This window comes from Microtus ochrogaster, chromosome 7 (assembly GCF_000317375.1).
Source record: "Microtus ochrogaster isolate Prairie Vole_2 chromosome 7, MicOch1.0, whole genome shotgun sequence".
NCBI lineage: Eukaryota > Metazoa > Chordata > Mammalia > Rodentia > Cricetidae > Microtus > Microtus ochrogaster.
Window position 1 is genome coordinate 51,596 of NC_022014.1, and position 3,880 is coordinate 55,475.

Genomic DNA, 3,880 nt, shown 5'->3' on the forward strand with positions numbered 1-3,880 from the left:
GGCCTCGTGTGGCCCCTGCCTTTTAACGGGGGGCCCAAGGCAATCTGGGAAGAATATCTCAGGTGTGCGCACAGGCAACCATAGTCCAGGGGGATTCTGGGAGTTGTAGTTTTCCAAAAGAACAACACCCTGTGCGAGCCTCCGGTCTGAGAGCCGGTTGACAGGGTGCTGGATCTGAGAATTGGTGACAGTGTCCCGGGTCCATTGTCTCAGTTTCCAGACAGTTCCAGACAAGACCAAAGGCAGCTGCTTCAGAGGCTCGCAGGAGAGAGACAGGCTGCTATTTTAAGACAGCCACCGAGCTCTTTTTCGCAGCCCTGGAAGCAGCCGATCACAGGGATGGGAAGGGGGGGGGGTCACAAAGTACCAGGGAAGGCATAGTGGATGGAGCAGAAGAGGCCTGCGGCGTCTGCCTTGGCTGATGGGCAGTTCAGAACCAAGGGCACACCAGTGGGGAAACTGAGGCAGAGATGTGTATAAGCAGGGGCTGTAGGATCAGAGGTCAAGGCTGCTTTCCTTTGTAAATGACAGAAATCTCTTGTTTTGTTTGAGCTAGGGGCCGTGTCGGTATGAGGAGAAAAAAATTGTAGACAGATGGAAGCAGCAGGTATTTGTTTAAAACATATGGTGGAAGAGCCTGAGTTTGAACCCTGGAACCCATGTCAAAATGTCAGCACAATGGCTCACACTCCCAGAGCTGGGGAGGCAGAGGCCAGAAGATTCCTGGGCTGCTTGGTGAGTTCCAGGCTAATGAGACTCGGCGTTTTTGTTTTCTAAGGTGGTGCTTTTGGAATGATGCCCAAGGCTGTCCTCTGGCTGCCACATATGTGAACGTACGCGAGTGTATATGTATGTGTGTGCATGCATGCACGTGACCTATAAAATATGTGCACCACACACATAGATCCACAAACAAAACAAACCCTACACCAGGGACCTCTGTTTCAGCTGGTTCATAAACACGTCAAGGTTGGGAGACATTCTGGAAGGAGCCAAGGCTGTCCACCTTTCAGAGAGACTAGGTGTACTAGGACTTGTGGCAACCTTCGGCCAGGCGCCACTGATCTGATAAGATAATCTTTTTGGTTGCTACTAGTGTCCTTAAAATGTAAGATATGTGATACTTTTAAAGTGTCACAAGGTTTGCTGGTCCTGGCTTCCTCTCAGAAGCCAGGCTCTCTCCCTCCCCTCAGTGTTTATTGGATTCATAAATTACAGAGATGGGATAAAAATGCTAATTTAGCAGTGTGCTTCCCCTTCCTTTGCACAAACGTTAAGGGAAGAGGCATTTTCCCAGAATGCCTCTGACTTCCAGGAACTTCGTAAGTCCTGGGGACAAGGCCTGTGGGATGCAGCCTTGTTGCTTAAGGTGTGGAGGGTTAGAATTGGCTCCCTCTCCAAACTTCTGCTCTGTCTTTAGTTTGCACTCTCTCTGCACACTTCCTTCCCAGACACCAGAAGGGTGACCATTCCACCCCATTTGGTGGACATACTTCTAGAATTTTCTCTTCACCTTGCTATATCAATAACAGGGCACACTGAAGTGTGGTCACCTATTGGTAATGTAGTCTCTTTCAAAATGAATTTTTAGGGCCCCACTGAAATCAGGACACGCGGGGTGCAGGGAAGGGAGAAAAGGTGAAGCTGAGGTCACTTTGTGCAGCTCATCTAACTGTGATGCAGACCTCAGAACTTTCTTGTGTGGTCTCAGCTGGCTGGTGCCTGGGTGCAGCACCTGGGATGAAGTCCCACCCTCGCAGAGACCGTTTGTAAAATGGCAGCATTGGCCCAAACCTCCCTCCATCCTGTGTACTTTACCATGCTGGGTAATGTCAGCACCCCACGGGATGGCCTACCGGAAGTCTCTGAAGTTGCCCTCTGTCACAGACGCCAGAGACGATCAACCCAGAGCCTGACGGTCCATTCTGGCTTCTAGCTGTGGAGGCTTCAGTCTGCAGTGTGTGTGGCCTCTTGTGTTTGGGACTGTGAGAGCTGGCACCTCAAGGGCCAGGGGCCATGGTGCATGGAGCAGGCATGCTCAGCTTCAGGGCAGGATGTGAATGAAAGAGGAAAACAAAGGGATTGGAGCCTTGCTACTCCCACCATGATACCCCTCCAGTGATCTCACAACTTCCACCAAGCCCCACCTAGCGAAGTCCCCCCATACTGAGCCAAGTTGGGGACTTGGCCTGAACACTGGTGGACTGGTTAGTTTTCTGCCATCTTGAGACAAGCTAGAGTCATCTAGACCAAGGCTGAGGAACTGAATGTGGCAGACTGGCCTCTAGGCAAGCTGTTGGAGACTTCTTGATTAATGATTCATGTGGGAGGGCCCAGCCCCCTGTGGGCGGTGCCACCCCTAGGCAGGTGATCCTGGGGTGGGTCAGAAGGCAAGCTGAGCAAGCCCTAGGGAACAAGCCAGCGAGCAGCACTTCTCCACGGCTCTTGCTGCAGTTCCTGCCTCCAGGTTCCTACCTTGAGTTCCTGCCCAGGCTTCCCTCCACAGTGGACTTTAAGATGTAAGGGGAAAGAAATTCTGTTCACCTCAACTTACTTTTGGTCCAGTGTTTGTCACAGCAACAGAAAGCAAACCAGCTCTCCCCATGTCACCAGCCTGTGCCACCTGCCTAACCCTCTCCTGTCCGGGTGAAGCTAGAGGGAGGGGAGAGTGTGAGCAGCCAGGACCATGTTTCAACACACATTCGTGACCCTTGACTACCACAACCCTCCAGGCTTCACCTGAAGAGGAAACAGAATCTACAAACTTTGTTTGTAAATTATTATTTATTGAAAATCAGAAAACTAGAGACAGAGATTATTTAAGAACCATCTACAGCAGTGTCTAGACCATGTCTTTGAAAAGTGTCTGCAAGATATTTACTGTCCTTTCAAGATCAGGATTCAGCAAGGGCAAGAGGCAACTGACTGGCCGCTTGGCTTAGCTATTAGACTGGAATAGGAGATAATGTTGAAAAAAATACAAGGACTCAGCGTCCGATAACATAATAAATACCAACATCACATCTAAAGACACAGAGCCATGGTTTATCCACCTGGATGTAAATGGTTTTAAGGCTGGCCGTGGTGGCTCCAACTGCCGTCAGCTTCAGCCAAAGGCTGATTACCCGGTGATGCTTAAGGCAAGTCGCACTTTGGTTCAGGAGCCACTAACACTGGGTACAGTTGCTAAAGCAGATCCAGTGGAAGAGGGTCTGCCTGTGGCTTTAGACAAACGCCCCCTCAGACTCCACAGTTGCTGTGAGGAGACAACCTCAGAGCGCTACACCCCAAAGCCACAGTAGCTGTTTGGGTAACTATTGCCGCTCCAAAGACAAGCCAAGACTGGAGAAGGTTGGAAGATAGGCAGATTTCAGCTTCTCGCCTGCTTCCTACAAGTGGGACACACGCACGCTTCCAGCCTATGTTTGGAAATCAAATGTCACTTTCCAAGGGAGGAATCCCAGAAGATCGACTCTGTCCCAGAGATTTGTCACCAGGAGTTTGGGAAAGGGAGTCCCAGAGAGAACAAAAGCTAGCTAGAGCATCTGGGGATACTCCAGGCCCACGCCGCAGCAGGGTGGAAGCGGTGCTGAGCTGTAATTAAGGGTGATCTAGTCTGTGCTGGTTCACAGCCACTCTTCCGAAGCCAAAGCTGTGTGACTCCCTGATCTCAGACCCTGATCAAGTTACCTGAACCCTTTAAACTCTACCTAAAGTGGGCAGTGGCAGAGGCCGGTCACCCCAGCCCTGGACAGGTGGAGGCAGGAGGCTGGTGAGACCAGGAAGCTGGTCTGTATAGCAAGTTCTAAGACAGCCTTGGCTATATAGAGTGAAACCAAACCAAACCCAAAGTCCCCAAGTCTGTGCTGTGTTGCTGTGG

General features: G+C 50.9%; 1 pseudogene; it reads left to right on the forward strand.

Moving 5' to 3' along the window:
• The first annotated feature begins 2,686 nt into the window (after positions 1-2,686).
• Positions 2,687-3,302, forward strand: LOC113456320 (annotated as a pseudogene).
• The last annotated feature ends 578 nt before the right edge of the window (positions 3,303-3,880 follow it).